At 37.0% G+C, this 19,085-nt stretch overlaps 2 long non-coding RNA genes across 2 annotated transcripts; both read left to right on the plus strand.

Annotated features, from left to right (window-relative positions):
* Positions 1-702: 702 nt before the first annotated feature.
* On the plus strand, positions 703-4,879 carry LOC141633904 (uncharacterized). The gene is made up of 4 exons (XR_012538660.1): positions 703-1,021; positions 1,237-1,295; positions 2,811-2,918; positions 4,690-4,879. It is a non-coding gene; the product is annotated as an uncharacterized LOC141633904 (long non-coding RNA).
* A 2,337-nt stretch (positions 4,880-7,216) lies between these two features.
* On the plus strand, positions 7,217-10,211 carry LOC141633905 (uncharacterized). Its single transcript, XR_012538661.1, has 3 exons — positions 7,217-7,365; positions 7,459-7,531; positions 9,686-10,211. It is a non-coding gene; the product is annotated as an uncharacterized LOC141633905 (long non-coding RNA).
* Positions 10,212-19,085: the final 8,874 nt, after the last annotated feature.

Here is a 19,085-nt window from a genome sequence, read left to right on the forward strand (position 1 = left end):
TTTATGGCCGTTTTATCTTTATAGTTGCTCTAAATAATTTTTGATATTTTGTGAATTTGTTTCTACTGTAAAATCTGTAATCTACTTAATTTTTTAGTGTTATTTTTTTACACTTTATAATTCATTCATTGGCCCGATTTTTTGAGTTCACAATTATATTTTAACATATGTTTTGTATTAATATGTGTTATATTAATTGGGGTATGTATATGTAGTAGATGTAGAGAGGAAAGAAATTAAATCCCCTCAAAATTAGGAGAACCCACGTTTCATTAGGAAATGGAATTGAATTTTTTCTCCTTAAATCAAGGAGCCAATAAGATCACTTAAATTGTTTTAGCTTTTATATATAGGGGATTATTAATTTTCACGTAAAAAGTCGTAGCAAAAGGAATAAAAAACTCAAAACCATGGGCTGCTGCATTGAAGTAGTAGTGTACGTGTTCAACTGTAATTAACGTGTGTCCTACACTACAACTAGTGTTCTTAAGAGTTAAGACGATACATCCGTCTCATCACATACGTGGTTAAAATGTTAAAACGGAGGAAGTATCAAATATCATCATCATTTAATATATTAAAGCAAAAGTCACTCCAACAAAAAACGGCTGATGTGTTACGATGTCATTAATTCAGGGTATTTATACGTATATGTACTCACTACTCAACATGCAAACATTATATAAGCTACGGGTACATGGTAGTTCTTTCAGTAAATAAACTGCCAACTACGACATTATGCCACTGCCTCATTCTCCTTTAGTGCTTATCAGTTATCACCCTTTTCTTTGATCACAATCACAAATAAAAGTAAAAATATCAACAACCACATCACTTTGATGAATCCCATCTTACAATCAAACCAACCTATCAAAATCAGAATACCTAAGGACCGTCGGATAAGCCGCATCAACAACTGCACTACTGCAGCGACACTTATCTCCTTCCTCGAAAATTTTGAACTTTTGAGATGTTAAATTGTCAATCCATCAACTCTCTCGATTACCATTATCGTTACCCGGTAATTCCTTTTGTTCCTTTTTAAATCGTTTTAGTTGATACCATGTTTTTAATTGATGTGATATAATTTGGGATTAATTGAAGGTTGATGGTGTTTCTTACTGATTTTGATGTTGGTCAGCTTCGATTGGTCTTTTATCATTTCTTCTTGATTGCGAAAATGATTGACTATGTGAATTCACCAAATTAACTTGATTAATGATTTGATGATGGCAGGATCGATTAGTGTCACCGCCGCATTGATACTGGTGAAATGATGATGACGGCATTATCTGGTATTGTTTCCGATTGTTTAAGTTTCAGAATAGTTGTGAATTAAGGTGAAATCTAAACACAAATAGGATTATACATTCAGTTATACCATAAGCATGGTACAATCAAGTATAAGAATTCGAGCTTACATGTATTCTTTCTGAGCTAATTTAAATTTCATGTTTTTAATGTGTAAATGAATGAAGTCAATACTTTCTAATAAAGCTCATATTCTTTAATATAAAGCTCGGATACTTTGACACAAAGCTCAGGTTCTACACCGTACAACATATACATCTGGTTGTATAGTCCATGAATTGAAATCTAAAGACCCTTAATTTAGCTGATTATGAAATTATTTGAATATCGAAAATATTGGTTTTGTTTGATTTTAGTCCTCAAATTAGTGTCTGATTGAACCTAGATCAATGGTTACTAAGGAGTATGCATTCTATGATTTCTTATGCACAGGTGTTCAAATGTTCATATCATTTTCGAGAAGCTATTTCTCATTCTTAGATACTGACTTTGACGCTACCATAAAGTAAAATTTTTACATTTTGCTTCACCTTTCATAAGTTGCTTACGTAATAGACCTACAAGTATCTTCTAAGAAATTAGCTCAAAACCTACTAATCTTTAGAGGTAGGAGTTGAAGGTTTTCGGAAGTTCAAGTTTGCATTAAAAATCTGGAAATGAAATTTGTTTCCTAGCTATGCTCAGTGATGTAATTGTTTCCATTATACAGAATAATTATTTACTAATCTGTAAAGACACGAGTGAAAGAGTTTAGGAGTTAAAGTGTGTTGAGAGATTGTAACACCCCGTAAATTTGAAGACCTTTATTATATTTTAAAAGTAATATTTTAATCTATTTTAATTTAATATTAATTTATTTGAAATAAAATTTATTTGATAAAATATAATCTTATTTTATTTTGAAGAAATGTAATTATTTTTGATAGTTTAGAAATGTTTAAAAGTGATTTAAACTATATTTAAACCTTTTCCTTTGATAAAATAGATTTCGGATAAAAGTCGTAAAATTAGGATTTTCCCATTTCTTACGGTCGTTGGGTAAACGAGTTTGGATATTGGGCATATGAGTACTTAATCTTTTAATAAAATCGTGTTTAAGAACTTTAATATTCTCGGAAATCGCGTTCGACGAATATTTCTAATTACCGTCGAAGCAAACCCCAAAACGTAAACAAATGACTCATCTCCCCATGCCTTTTGGCTGGCCACCTACCCTCCATTGTCCCCTCTTTCAATTTTCATTTCCTCCATAATTTACTCTCTCTCTTCCTTTCACCAAACACCAAATTCATCTCAAAAATCCTCCTTACAATCCTTAAATCCAGCATAAATCCTTCATTTCTCCACCAAATCTCATAAAAATTATATATTTGGAATCCTTTCTTCAATCCTCATCTACTAGTAAGTTTTATTTTCATTTTCCCCAATTTTGTTTTAAGACTCATCTTTTTAGGGTTTCGAATTTAAGCTTAATAATTGTGTTTTTGTTGTTCTTATAGGTGAATTTGAAGATGAGTTAGGTGACTCATATATTGTAGAAGATGATGAGTGATTTCGGTTTCTAGGGCTCTTTCTCAAGTGTTATTGTTCTCTTTTGCTAACTTAAGGTAACTATTCCGAGTCACTCGACAAATTAATGTCACATTAGTAGTTGTATTTGTTGTTTGTTGTCGTTTGTTGTTTGTTGTTGTTTGTTGCTATTTGAGACGATCTTGTTGATAAATGAATGAATGGAGTAAGATGAGTATGCTTATGTTTAATTTATGTTACCCATTTGTATATTATTGTTTGGAACAAATTTGGATGAGGAATTATGTGTTGTGACAAGTCCGTGTTTTGGCTGGAACGCGTCAGTACCGGGCCGAGACGGTTTCCAATGTTTCCAAAAATATGACAGATTGAACGGCATCGAAAAATTAGGTGGTTTAGTCACTTGAATCACTCAATTCGGAGTCCGTATGAGTAAATGACGTCGTTTTATCGATTAAAATTTATAGAAAAGTTTACCCTTGTGTGAGACGGTTATTTATGCTATTTTATTATGCGAGAATTTTGTGGAATTAGTTATTTTATAAGTTGGAATGTTTTCTTTATGTTGATAGTGTTCACATGATAGAAATTGGAATATTGCATGAGAATGATATTGTAATGAATTTTGTGATTTGGGCCAAAGTAGGCCAAGACTCTGAGTTTCTCGCGTAACCGGGATCAAAGGAAGATTTTGACACTGAGAACCAAGATTGGAAGCCAGGTTGATTACGAAGAAAGGAGGCCAAATTGACCGAACGAGTTTGGTCAAACTAGGTTTAAACTGGTCAGCCTCGATTTAACCGATGACCCGTCGCGGGACTAGGGTCGATGATTTGTCTTTGAGTATGATTATCTTTTCATATGTTGGTTGTTGGATGAATTGGTTGCCTTATACTTGAGTCTTATTGCCTCTTTGCCATTTTAGCTTGTTCTCGTGGATTATGGTACTGTTGGTTAGCTGAAATTTGGATTATTATTGATATTGGAGATATTGTTGGATTGTCAGCTGAATATGCTCTTGCGTAGCCTTTCATATGCTAGGGTGTGTATGATCATTTGTGTGTGCAAGTTTGGACTCTTTGCCCCTCTTATGGTTAATTGGGTGTCCTACTTGTTTTGTGTGGCGTGTACTAAAGTATTCAAGCTGGGACTAGGTCCTAGGTGAGTATTTCGGCCTTCGTCATAGATAGGCCATTATAGTCTTTGACGAGTATATGTTCATCGCTTAATAGCCTTTGTGTCTTAGCTTGGTGGGTTTATATCCAAGTTAGGGCATGACTTCCTGACGTACTCTTAGAAGTATGTAGTCAGCTTAAATACTAGCCAACCCTTTGGTGGACTCCTTAGGGGTACTCATGTGTTGTTATCATGGGTCTTGGATGCGGTAGTTTTCCGCATGTCGCTAGGTCTGCGCAGGTTTAGGACTAGGGTGTTTACCTTACCTCGTGGTATAGACTCGTGTTATAGAGTGACTATTGATGGTACTAGGAACTTATGCCTGTCTCTAGATATATTGTCCTTTCTTGTTTGATGATTCTATGAATCATAGAAGGCGAGATGCAAGCCGGCTATGGTTGATAGAGTTTGGATTTCCGGATGTTATGTGATTCACATGATAGTGTAGTATGAGTCGGTCTAGTATTCACATGCTAGGACTATGTGTTGTTATATTGTTGTTCACATGATAAGCACGATTGTTTAGCATCTATATGCTAAGGCTATGTGTTATTCATATTCATATTCTTATGTTTACATGTTATATTAATTATGACATTTCGTGGCTGGGAGAACTCGGAGTTACTCCCCACTGACTGTGGCTTTCGTATTTGTATAAAATGCGATTGACAGGTAGGTGATGCATATATGGGGTACATGGAAGAGCTAGCGAGCAAAGTAACATTGGGACCTAGATTGGCTTTATTTTATTATGACCCTTAAACACTTTTTATGTCATATACTTTTTTTAGGGACATATGTCTCCCTTTTTCATATTTAAAATTTGTATAACTTTGTTTCGCGACTTTAGCGATGTTTTATTTATGGGATTTATTTTGGACCTTGCATGTTTGACACCTTCCCATTTGGATATTTTTATAACAGGTTCAGGTTTTAAAAATTACAGGTTTCTACCCAAATAAACCTATTACAAACATATCTATGCAGTTTTTATCTAGAATTACGTGTTTACTTTTCCGCAATGAATGAGGGTGTCACAGAATTTCTTAAGTAACCACTATGCTATAAAATTTTGTTTTTATTGTTAAATATGTGAATGATGACGATTGACTATTGAAGAGGACAATAATGAAATTATTAGGTTGGTAACTGGGGTTTTAGATTTCTTTGATAGATGAATTAAAAGTAAATGATTTGTATGTAGTTAATATAAGCATTTGCTAATTGCTATATTATATATTCTTGGCACTATCAGTTATGCGGCCTCCTGTTTAGGATAAGTCAGTTTTCGTAAATCAGTTTGAGGCGTCTATTTTAAGACATATTACCTTCGATTCTTTCGAATTCCCCCCAAATTTTCTAATCCATAAAAGGCAGTAATGAGCCCTATAGAAATCTATATTCTAATAACTGATTGGTAATTATGGAAGAATGCAATTGTTTGTACATATATAACTCTTGCATAATGAAGAGGTTTTCCGTTCTCGATGCAACTCTTATGTACTCTTATGTACTGAAGGAGAGCTTGCTGTAGATGAATGATAAAATAAGCTTTTTTTTTTCATGTTGATCTCTATTGTGTTTTCTTGAAGGAACTACTATAAAACAAGGAGAAATGGCATAGAAGCAATATTCTCCATTTCAAAAATAAAATCAGATGGCATATTAGCATGTATGTTGCACTCATTTTAATGATTTGTTACACATATGAGATTAATGGATGTTTTATTTCTTTATGAATTAAATTGTCATGTGAATACAGAGCACCTCCCCTTCTTTAGAGAAACTTTTTTTTTAAACTCTTCAAATAAATAATCATCTTAGATATCTCCTCATACAGTTCCATTATACCAATGTCTTCAATATACTTCCTTTAAATTATCACCCTCTTACTCAAACTCGAAAGCTTCTACCACATACTCTAGCTAAAACCATAGTCCCCTAATTTTCGGGTTGGATGAGTGGTTGAAGAACATGGGAATTTCTACAGGTTATTGTTGTCGACATTACCGTTGTTGCTTACATAGATAATTGATACCGTAAAATCTAAGAAAAGTGCTTTGCCTATTGATTTTAACTGTCATTTTATCACGAAGGATGAATTATTGGTTCGCAAGAGTTTATGATGCTGTAAATTGTCAAAGTTAGTTTTGTCTTCAAGGTGTCATCTCTAAGGCTTTACAGTACATAAAGCTGTTTTTTTTTGTTTGCAACATTTCAGTTTAGTTGGAATTCTCTCGGGGCAGGACCATTAATTTTCTTATGTATGTATTTTTCCTTTTTAACTTGATATAATGCTAATAATTTGATCGGGAAACTAGCTAGATTCTTTGTATTAGTTGACATTAAAATGGATTCAGCACTTTAAAATTGGTGGAGCCTATCTTATCCTTACTCACCAGACACTACTTTATAAAAACAATAGGTCTTGGTATAGACGGGTGGGGTGAACAGACGGGTAAAGACCTCTAATAAAATGGGTAGGGGAGACAAGGTGGGGCACTCCCCATGTGCTTCCCACTTTATGGCAAATGAGTATTTTGTGAGGTAAAATGGTATCCGTCTATACATATAGACGGATAGTGTCCGTCTATAATGAGAATTTGTGTTATAAAAACTATACACAATATCTGATGTTCACTGTGTCAGAAATGGACTCTAACAACAATTGGAAGTGTTAAGAATGTAACACCCGCGAATTTCCCTTTTCACATTTAAAATTTATTAAACCATTTCATTACTTTATTTTACATTTTCGAATTATTCGATTTAATTAATTTTATGTCAAAACACGATTTCTATAGAAATAATATATAAAAGCTCATTTTTATAAAAAACGCATATTACTAAATTATATTTTTGAGGCGTAAATTATAAAAGAATAAATGAATACGTATTTTTGGTCGGACAGTAATGGTGACAATAATAATATTAGTGTCCGTCTCAAGTTAAAATAAACTCGAGACATTATTCCGTCAAACTTTAGACCGTCACATTCCAATGGGAAATCTTATCCAAGCGCGGACCAATCGAAGAGTGACAACACGCTCACCTACCCTCCTACACCCAACCTCTAAATATCTCTTTTATATAAATTTATATATTATTAATGTTAATATTATTATTATTATTATTATTATTAATGCATTGATGTTGTTAATCCCGTGACCCACCCCCTTCTTTCCCCCATTTCCTTTCTTCTTCCTCTAACCTGCGATAAAGGACACAGGAGCAGCGAGCACCATACGACACCATTTTCGCCCCCTTAAATATTTCTCCCTTATTCCTCAACCAAATCCCCTAATTCTTACACCATTAGCTTCCCCTGTTCATTCTTCATCTTTTGAGGTAAGAAAGTATTGTTTTTGTGGTGATTTCAGTTTGACCCGTCTCATGAAAGTTCTGATTTTTAGCTCTTTTATCTCGTTTTCTTTCCTCTAGTTTAAGAAACTGAAGAACCGGTGAGAAGCTCATACTTTTTAGACGTTTTCTCGGAGTTTTGAAGGGCAAAAAGGTAACGGTGATAGGTTACTCGACAAAAACGTCGAAATTCCATCTTAAGTGTCGTGTTATGTGTGTTTGTTTTGATAAAGTTCCGTTCTTTACACCTTCCCCTCATTTGTATGCTCGATTTTTATCTCGCCATTGTCTTTATGCTCGGATTATTGGTTGTGTTCATGAAGATTTTGTGTCGAGGTTCCGTCTTAAAGTAACGTTTAAATCGGGGCCGTTTTACATGAATTTCGAGTGGGTTAAGTTAAATTTGGTGAGTGTTATTCGGTTTAGTCGCGTTTTTTACTTCCGTCTCAATCCTACTTTGTATCCCGTCTGAAAATCGAGCCGTGTGGGTCTGTTGATTTCATATTGAAACCGTGATGACAGAGAGAGTCCGTGAGACTGTTTTGGGACGGGTGTGTATGAGTGGGCTTTAGCGGGTGTTTGTGGTCATTTCTTGGGCGATTTTGGGAGCGAGAGGGTGGTCATTTGTGGTCCGAACAGGGGCCGTGTGGCTTGTCTCATCACGGCTAGCCCGAGCAAAGGCTCCCCTTCTTCCTGGCCAAAGCCTAGCTTGGTCACGGTTGTTGGTAGGGACGTGAGTATGGCTGTCCAAAGTTCACTCTTTGAGTCGTGTCTGGTAGTTTGTTTGGCCTCTCATGCGTTTGTTTCAATCATTCAAATTTCCGACTCGTGTTTTATATTACATGACTCGTTAAATATCGCTCTTAGACATGTTAATTTATTTGGACTTGCCATAATTGATTCGTTGGGCTTGACATATTATATTTGTTGGGCCTGACATAATTTATTTGTTGGCCTCATTTGATTTAATTTGTTGGACTGCACATGATAAATTTATTGGACTTTACATGACAAATTTGTTGGGTCTCACATGATTATATGTTTGAATTTTACATGAGATTAAGTTGGTCTAACATATCTTGTTTGTTGGGCTTAATGTGATTTAATTGTTGGACTCCTTATAATTTGTTTATTGGGCTCATAATTGAGTCACTTAAGTTGGTCACAATTTATCCCGTATATTTCATATAACGTAAATTGTTCGTTATCACTTGTTATATTTTATTTAACCAAAGATGTTAAATCGGAAAAATGGAATATCTATTAATATAAGACAAGTATGAATTATTATTATTAAATAGTCATTTGTGAAGAGTCATATCCTTGATATGCCTTGTATTGTCTGTTGTGAGAGTCTTGGTCCTATCGGATACTAGGGGTGAGCTATAAGCCCTCTAGTTGCTATATGATCGTCGGGATTGATGTTCCCATCCGTACTCATGGTGAGATGCAAGCCATGAGTATGAATGTGACATTAATGGTCCCGTGTCATATGATGTTTGCATGATTATTCTTACTCTTATTGTGACTCAAGTGTGACGTTTTACATTGTGTGACGACTTGACTTTCCTTTTTACCCCCTTTCGGACCTTTGGTTACGAGTGTGTGCCATGTTTCCGGATTGGGTTATCTTTCCTCTTTCGGACCTTTGGTTACGAGTGTGTGCCATGTTTCCGGATTAGGATATCCTTCCGCCTTTCTTCGGACCTTTGGTTACGAGTGTGTGCCATGTTTCCGATTAGAGGTTACTCGACCTTTGGTTACGAGTGTGTGCCATGTTTCGAGTCTTGGATATGATTGGTACATCGTATGTCGAATCGGGTGACGTCCATCCCGAGAGTCTGGATCCAGGTTTAGACTAGGACCGTATTATGATCGTCGTCCTACCAGGAGGTTGGAGTCTAGGATGTAGTCTTGTGTGTGGTATCTCGGACATGCTTTAAAGGTAGCCTCTGAGTCGGATACTCCGTCTACACTTTGTGTCGGTCTTACACTTGTTGAGTCGTGTCAATATGAGTTGGTTGACTTTATTGTCCTATGTCGTTGATTGCATACTTATTCTGATGTATCATGCCTATTCTATCAAGAAAGTACCATGTCTATCTCATCATGATTTTCATTATATCTCCTTGTTCTCCATTTGTTCATACATGTTGCATGAATCTCCTTGTCCTTTACTGTTCACATACGTTGCATGATCAATATGTTTAATTAAGTGTTTGTTTACGTGCATTTCGACATTTTGTGGCTGGGAGAACCTTGAGTTACTCCCCACTGACTGTGGCGTTCATGTTTACATGAATGACAGGTGGTGAAGATGCTTACGTGGGGAAAGCGTGTGGGCTAGCGAGAACTAAACCCTCGGACCTTAGTTTCTAGTTTAGAAACCCCTTATATGTTTATTCGTGGGACATCTTTTCCCCGCCTTCTAGACTTGGGTTGTAATAACCTAAAATTGTCTATTTTTGTTTTGTTTCATTTCGTTTTTGGCACCCGCGTTTTAATCTTTAACTTATAATAAAAAAATTTTTAAAATCTCACAATTTCCGCTTTAAATTTATTAGTTTTATTTTCCGCGTTATCGCGGGGTGTCACAAAGAAGCCTCACTGTTTTCGTCCTTTGACATTCAATATGTAGTCATCCATCACTTCAATGAATATTTAAATACTTAATTGATTGCTTTAATAGTTCAAAGTTTAGATGACTAAATTCATATTATGTACGTGGTGTTCGTTTTTATTGGTACGGAGTACTTCTTTTGTTCCTTTTGTGGAAGATGCACTGTAAATTTTAAAGAAATCCTAGGAGATGAGTAGATAATTATTGTTTTTATTCATTTGTCTTTTTTGAAGGATTGTGTGAATCTGATTGCAAATTTTTGATCTTTTCTGTTTTTTACCGGGACGAGGTTGATGTGTGTGACCCTCAGAGAGCCAACGATAGACAAATGAGCATGTAGACTTCCTTAATCCTATCACAAGGTCCTATTAGCTCTCTTTTGATGTTCCTTTTGTACAGTCTTTTACCAATCAAATATTGATTTATTTTTTAATTTATTTATTATTTTGTTGCTTTGAACTGGGATGAGAAGTTGTAAGCAAAAATGACAAAGCTCTTAATATTACAATGTTGAGCACCTTTAATATTGTTCTTTTGATGATAAACCCCTTGGAACGTTGAGCATTGTTGTTGATGTTCTAAAGGGGCGGACCCACACTAGGCTGAGGTGTAGCAAATGCTACACCAAAAAAAAAAAAATTCACTTACGAAAGAATAAACTGCTACACCAAAAAAAAAAGTACTCCCTATCTTTTTCTACTCTCCTTCCCAAAGTAAACCAATTCCTAAATTATCTCATCCATATTCCTAAAAATCTGGTGGAAGAATCCATTGATTGCGTTGAATTCTCCAATTTATCAAAATCTAATCTCTACAACTTCTTTTTTTATCTTTAATTACCAAATGAAAAATATACTTACCTTCTCACTTTTAATTGCTGTAAAATTTTCATCACTTTTCAATTATACTCTCAAAATTCTTAATTTTAAACTCTTCACAAATCGATATGGCAAATGTTCCGACCCCAAGCGTCCACCGAGCACCGTTTCATCGGATGTCCGATTCTCTGTCGACAATCGGGCCACCACCGCACCGCCCCACCACCACAAATCTCACGGATAATTTCGCTTTCTAACTCTTATTCGCCGTTTTTAGCAATTCGATTTCATTTTTACCGAGTTAAGAGTTTGATTGTTGAATGTTGATTTACTGATGACACAATGTAGTCTGTAGACATGTAGTAATGGATTAACTAAAATGATGGTTAAATTTTGCAATTTAAGTAATAGATTAATTGCTTGAATATTTTAGTAAAAAATGTTGAAATGTGTGTCAACTTTAGTGCAAGGACTTATAAATCTCTAAAAGGATCAAAGGGTATACTTTTGTATTATTATCCGTTGGTCCACGTTTATCAATAACGGTTGGCTTGCTAGATAAGTTTGACGTTATTGTCATACAGATGGCGGTGATCACCTGGTCCCTAAAAGTCACACCTATAGGATACGTTTGAGAGATGTGACGGTATGAAAATACAAATCATGTAGACGCCAATTTTGACTAACCAGTTAGTCCGAGTTATTTGACCAATAATTAGTCAATATGTGATGTTGAGATATTTTATTTAATACGGATTAAATAAAAATGGCTAAGACGAATTAAGCGGTTAATTCGTAAAATTGAATATAAGCGTTTTATATTTAATTAAATGTATATTAAATATAATTATACAATATTGTCTTTGTCGGACATGTATTAATAATTCAACTAAACCGTGTTATTAGTTGATGATTTAATATCCGATAACCGATGATGATCTATAATAAACACCGCGTTGTATACATTTTAGCCTCGGACCACGAGTTAAAAATAAGGAGAAAATGGAAGCCCATTTCCCCCTTGTCCACTCGGTTTTGGCCGAATTAGGTGAGACAAAAGGAGAGCTCTCTCCTTCACTTGAGACCTAATTCATTTGATAAAAATTTTTAGGGTTTTGGGAATTGTGCCTCCCGAAATTGGATCTCTCATCCAACACAAACTCACAAAACAATCCCCTCGATATTGCAAGGCAATTAGGGGATTCTCTCTAGCACAAGGGCATTTCTCGGACAATCTTGGGTGCAACATTTAGGAGGAGATCTACCTTGATCTCTCATTGCCATTTTGCACTAGGACCGAAGGTTATTTCTAATCTTTGTCGTTTCATTATGTTTTTCGTTTTATGACTATAATCACATGTAAATTTTGCGTTATAATCCTATAATTAAAGGGTATTATACGGATATTACCCCACAAGTGGTATCAGAGCGAGGCCACGTAAATTTTTCTATGTGATTTTCATTAAACGATTTTTGAATCGATGATTTTTTGTTTAAAAATTGGTGCGGCTGAAATTTTTTTTTCGGCACAAAATTTTTTTTGTCTCGGCATTTTTCATATGCTGCGTTTTTTGTGTGTTGGAAACCGTGTCTAGTTTACACGGTGATGATTGTCTTATTTTCATTTTGATCTTTGCATATTGCATTGTAATCGATATTCATTGCGATATATAGAAGATCTATCAAAATGATTGCATCAAATTTCGTGTGGCAAATTTTTATCTCGAAATTTTGAAAACCGTGCTTGATGTTCACGGCCTGTTTTGTTTTTGCATCGTTATGCGTGCCACACAATTTTGTTAGATCGTTCGATCTCTTGTTTTCAATCGTTCTTCACATGTAGCAATTTTAACCGATAATTATTGCTATATGTTGAAGATGTTACAATTGTAGTTTGTTTCTATACGGATTAGATTAAAATTGCAATTGTGTTTTATCAAACCGTTTTATTTTGATCTTTTGTTGCTCACGATTTTGAGCCGTATAAATTTTTTTTTTGGCTTTTTTTGATGCTCTCGGTTTTTACAGCATTTAAAAAAAAAAAAAAAAAAAATTTTTTTGGTACTGGTACTGTTCACGTACAGCAGATGCTGAAGAAAAAAAAATTTTCTGTTTTTTTTCGGCCCTTTTTAATGCATAAAACGGTTTTTATGCTCTCGCTTGATAGTGAAACGGTTCACCCACGTAAAATTAAGTTACTTTAAAACGATTTAAAGTAACGGATTATCACGAATTAAAATTAAGTTGATGAAGCGGTTTTGTCACATAATTTTAATTATCTTTGGTGGTTTGGATAAATTTAACATAATTACGGAATTATGTCACGAATAAATTTAAATTTTAGTTGATGCATTTTAATTTATCGTTCTTGTTTAATTTGAATGATTTTAATTACGTATTTATTTATTTTTGCAAACGGTTGTAACTTAGTGTGGCCTTAGTAGAACGTGTTACCGTAATGATGGAACACGGTCTTGGTTGTATTTTGAGATCTCGTATCTCCATTTTTATTTCTTTCAATTACGCTTTTATTTAGAATGTAAATAGGTTTATATTTGTAAATTTTAATTGTAATTTTGAGAAGACTAAAGACGGAGACCGGATGCTCACTCCCGCTACTTGGATCAAGATGGAACATCAAGACAAGCTTCTCGGGTCCAACGGTGGATTCCAAAGTTGTTTTATGTTCTTTTTATTAGGATAGGCCACACTAGGAATTTATTTTTACGTATTGCATTCATTTATTTATTTTTCGTAACGATAATATGCATCATATTCCGCCTAAAAACCAAACCACCTAATTATTGCATGAAAACTGACACATATAGAGGTTGCGAGTTAGTTTTCATTGACATTCTCATGTCACACGATTTTTAAGCCATCACCCAAATTTAATTCATTCACGCAGACGCTAGTTATTCGTTCACTTAATATGAATTATAATTCAGTTGATGGGATCTTCCTCGTATAAACAAAAATTGAGAACGGTCTTTATAGGTCAAACTCCAATGAGTCCCTTCTTCGTCGGTAGGCATAATATGACCCCTTCTACGTCGGGTAAGTTGGAACCGATTGACCTATTTTATCTCAACACTATGGTCACTTGTACGATCCTGTGACTATGGTGGACTATAGATAGGATTTACGGAAATCTATCGACCAAGAGTTCTTCCGGAAGAATTAGCTAAACAGTTGGCTTATCAATTTACAGAAATTGAGTCTTGGGATCACTTGTATCATTCTTGAGGGAGATCAATTATGCAAGTGCATTGAGTCTACATGTTAAAATGAATTTTAAATAGACTTAAATCACCTCGATGAGTTGCTTATTTCGTTCTTGTTTTTCTTTCTTTTACAAAGTAGATCACGAATTTTTAACGCTTATAACAAATGGTCTGGTTCTACGATAACCCAATGCCAAGTGCCACATTGGACCGTGAGTCCCGGCTTCGGATCTTCATGAATCGGATGAATCGGTCTACTCGATCAAGAATGATGGATCAAACTTGGAGACTGGGAGGCGGCATTACGAAATGTCGCCGCTGCGACGGAAGCTCAAATATCTATTAGAGCCCCTCCCGACAAACCCAGTCCCACGGCTAGAGCTGCTGAAATCACCAAGTTTAATGATTTCTGTATGGAAGCGGGTGCGATTAAAAACGTACTCATTTTTGCAATGGAATCCAATTTGCAGAAACGCTTCATAGCCCATGGTGCGAACAAGATTTTCACCACGCTCACCAAGGAATTCTCGAAAGCACCGAGAATCGTGACCTATGAGCATACCACTCGCTTCCTTGATGCGAGACTCCGAAAGGGCCAACTGTTAGCCCACACATTCTCAAAGATGATTGAGAATGTCGAGAAGTCGAGACATTTGATTGTAACATCAGCGAGAACATTGTTATCGACCGCATGCTTCATTCACTCCACGATGGTTTTTCGCAATTTAGAGCGAATTACTATATGAATGATTTGAAGAAAACCCCACATGAACTGCACTCCCTTCTCGTACAGACCGAGAAGGACATGAAGCTCAGTGGGAGCATGAAACAGGATGTTCTCGTTGTGTCAAACAAGGGGAAAGGTAAGGGCAAAGCTCGAGGCAAACCTAGCGAGGGGTAAACCGAAGTTCAAGAAGTCGGGTTCGAGGTAAGAGGGGCCTGGTGAGTCGAGTACCTCGTCAGCGCGACAAAGAGCAAGAATGAAAACATGGAATGCCATCATTGCCACAAGACTGGGCATTGGAGGCGTACATGTCCTGTTTATCATGAGGACTTAAAGGCAGGTCGTGTTAAACCTGTTGGTATGTCTTCTCTCTCTTCTACTTTTATTCATATGATTGAGATTAACCACGCAAGTTACGGAACTTGGGTACTTGATACTGGTTGTGGTTCTCATCTGTGTAATCATGTGCAGGGCCTCCGAAATCTCGAGCCTCTCGTAAAGGGTGAGGTTGACCTGCGTGTTGGGAATGGAGCAAGAGTGGCTGCCGTCTCAAAGGGGACATATGTGATCCAGCTTCCTAGCGGATTTGAGTTGTCATTATATGACTGCTATTATGTACCCAGTCTTTCCAAAAACATTATTTCTGTTTCTGCACTTGACAAACTTGGTTTTTCATTTGTAATAGAGAATAATACTTGCATTTTCTCATTACACGATATAATTTATGGCAAGGCAGTCTCCATGAATGGAATTTATGTTTTAGATCAGACAACCGAAATATTACACGTAATGAATAAAAAGTTAAAGGTTGGTGACAAAGATCAAACGTATCTATGGCACTGCCGTATGGGACACATTAATGAGAAACGCGTAAAACAGCTCATTAAAAATGGAGCTATCTCGGCCTTTGATTTTCAATCATTTGGCACGTGTGAATCATGTCTCATCGGTAAGATGACTCGTATTTCCTTCAAAGGTGTTGGAATGCGCGCTGCTGACCTATTAGGGCTCATACACACGGATGTATGTGGTCCTATGTCAATCACCGCACGAGAAGGCTATAGGTATTTCATCACTTTCACGGATGATTTAAGTAGATATGGCTATGTCTACTTAATGAAGCACAAAAGTGAATCCTTTGAGAAATTCAAAGAATACCAAAATAGGGTACAAAACCTACTTGGTAGAAAGATAAAAACACTACGTTCAGATCGCGGTGGCGAGTATCTTTCTCACGAGTTTGATCAACACCTCAAAGACTGTGGGATTGCCTTACAGTTAACTCCACCTGGAACACCTCAATTGAATGGTGTGTCCGAACGGAGAAATCGAACACTACTTGATATGGTTCGATCCATGATGAGTCACACGTGTTACCCGACTCATTGTGGGGTTATGCTCTTACGTCACCGCTCTAATACTTAACCAAGTCCGTCTAAAGTCATGTTGACAAGACTCCATATGAACTATGGAAAGGAACGGTCCCTAACTTGTCCTTTATACGGGTTTGGGGCTGCGAGGCTTATGTCAAGTGGAGACACGAGGATAAGCTCGTCCCGCGATCGGTCAAGACATACTTTATAGGTTATCCTAAAGGAACACTTGGTCATTACTTCTATTTGCCAACCGAACAACGTGTTTTTGTTGCGGCTAGTGCGACATTCTTAGAGAAGGAATTTCTCGAGAATGCAAAGAGTGATAGAACCTTCGACCTGTCGGAGATTCCAGAACCAAATACCGAGCAACTATTGGAGGAACCTATTCCTTCAATCCCGGCTACGGTTAACATTCCTGAGGAACCTAGGAGGTCGGGAAGAGTCTCTATTCCTCCGGACAGATACATTGGTATGGTCGAGGAACATGACATAGATGACGTTCTACTCTTAACGAGTAGTGAACCCGCAACCTATAAAGGTGCCATGACCAGCTTCGACTCAAAGCTATGGCTTGAGGCCATGCAATCCGAGATGGACTCCATGTATGAGAACAACGTGTGGGATCTTGTTGACTTACCTGCTAAGGTTCGTCCCCTTCAATGCAAATGGCTTTACAAGATAAAGCATTCTGTGGAAGGTCAACAAGATATCTACAAAGCACGACTAGTTGCTAAAGGTTTCACCCAAGTGCCAGGTTTGCACTACGATGAGATTTTTGCACCCGTAGTCATGCTGCGTTCCATTCGGATTATCTTAGCAATTGCCGCTTTTCATGACTATGAAATTTGGCAGATGGACGTGAAAACCGCCTTCTTAAACGGCTTTTTGGAGGAAGAGTTGTACATGGTACAACCCGAAGGTTTCATCGATCCAGTACATCCTAAGAAAGTGTGCAAGCTTAAGCGTTCCATTTATGGACTTAAGCAAGCATCAAGGAGTTGGAATCATCGCTTCGACCAAGTGATAAAAGAAAATGGATTTACTCGATCGGTCGAGGAACCATGTCTATATATCAAGTCGAGTGGGAGCAAGATTGTCTTCCTAATATTGTATGTTGACGAAATACTCCTGATTGGGAATGACATACCTCTCTTAACTTCGGTTAAAGTATGGTTGAAAAACCATTTCCAGATGAAAGATCTGGGAGAGGCACAAAGAATTCTAGGCATCCGTATCTATCGAGATAGATCACGACGGATGTTATCTCTCGATCGGAGTCTTACATAGACAAAGTCCTAGAGAGATTCAGCATGACTAACTCCAAGAAAGGGTTCCTTCCTATGGCTCCAGGGGTGCATTTGAGCAAGTCTCGAGGCACCGGAGACACCGGAAGAGAAAGAGCGCATGGCACGGATTCCTTATGCTTCGGCTATAGGATCAATCATGTATGCCATGATATGCACACTTCCGGACGTGGCATATGCATTGAGTATGACAAGTCGATTCCAACAGCATCCAGGTGAATCACATTGGCTGGCTGTCAAGAACATTCTTAAGTACCTCCGGAGGACTAAAGATTGGGCATTGACTTATGGAGGCTCTCAAAAGCTATCGCAACCTAAGTTCTGCAGATGCTAGCTTCCAAACGGATCGAGATGACTCAAATCTCGATCAATTCGTTTTTACTCTTAATGGCGCTGCAGATCACCGGAAGAGTTCAAACAAACTGGCATTCAACAGATTCTACGACTGAGTCCGAGTACTATGCCGCGTCTGAAGCTACAAAGGAAGCGATATGGATGCGTCAATTCTTACATGGGCTATCTGTAGTGCCTAGTTCGAATGACCCGATCACCATCTATTGCGACAATAGTGGTGCCATCTTCCAAGCTAAGGAGCCAAAGTCTAGCAACAAGTCTAGACATGTACAACGGAAAGCTCATCTAATCCGAGATTACGTGGAGCAAAAGGAAGTAGTGATAGACAAGATTGCTACCGATGATAACATAGCAGATCCTCTCACTAAAGCATTACGACAAGATAAGCATGAAGGGCACGTTAATTCCATGGGAATTAAACGTGTTCCTAAGTTGTAGTACTCTTTTATGGATTAGATTCATTCGCTTTTGTACTCTATACAATGCCATCGTTTTGATATTTATATATTTTGTTTTTCATGTGGATTTGTACGACAAATTTTGAACACCACAAAGTGAACTGAACGAACATTATATTTTTTTTTCAGTCCTTAATTGCCCACATGAGCCGATAACTCGCAATTATTTTGTGACGTTGGTTGATGGTGGGTTCAACTAGCCATAAGTCAACAGGTTGACTGACCAATCACAGAGGCGATTTATACGGATATTTCGTAGGACACAATTGTGACATCGACGTGGAGTCCTAAATGTTTTATAACATTCGGTGCCCGGTCGTGGATAGGACTTCCATGGTGATCCTAAGAGTCGATTCTTTTGACTATCGACTGTCTCTTGAGACTAAGGCAGATTTTGGGTGACTTTGGTTTCTTTCTCACGGTCATCCGTAACAGGGGGCCAAGTAGATTGTTTCTGGGTCATTTCATGCTGTGCTTAGACCGGAAGGAGTTCGAGTTGAAGGAAATATTCAGCCTTTATCAGTGCACTGATATTTCTCGGGGCCACTCGAGGAGTCAGAATCAAATGCATGGCCATGCTCGGATACGGATTCGTTTTATCGGTTAAGTTACTCTCTAGTCGGGAAACCACTCTAGATACAGATCGATTGTAAAATACGACCTTTGCGGATCCGGATCTGCAAATTGTTTTACATTGAGTGGGAGAAATTTTAAATGAATATGAGAATCGGTTATCGCACATACACTTGTACGGACAAGTGGGAGTTTGTTGGAGCTGTGTCCTCCAGTTAGTGCGGATAACGTCATTGCACATACACTTCTACGGACAA

This window comes from Silene latifolia, chromosome Y (genome assembly GCF_048544455.1).
Source record: "Silene latifolia isolate original U9 population chromosome Y, ASM4854445v1, whole genome shotgun sequence".
NCBI lineage: Eukaryota > Viridiplantae > Streptophyta > Magnoliopsida > Caryophyllales > Caryophyllaceae > Silene > Silene latifolia.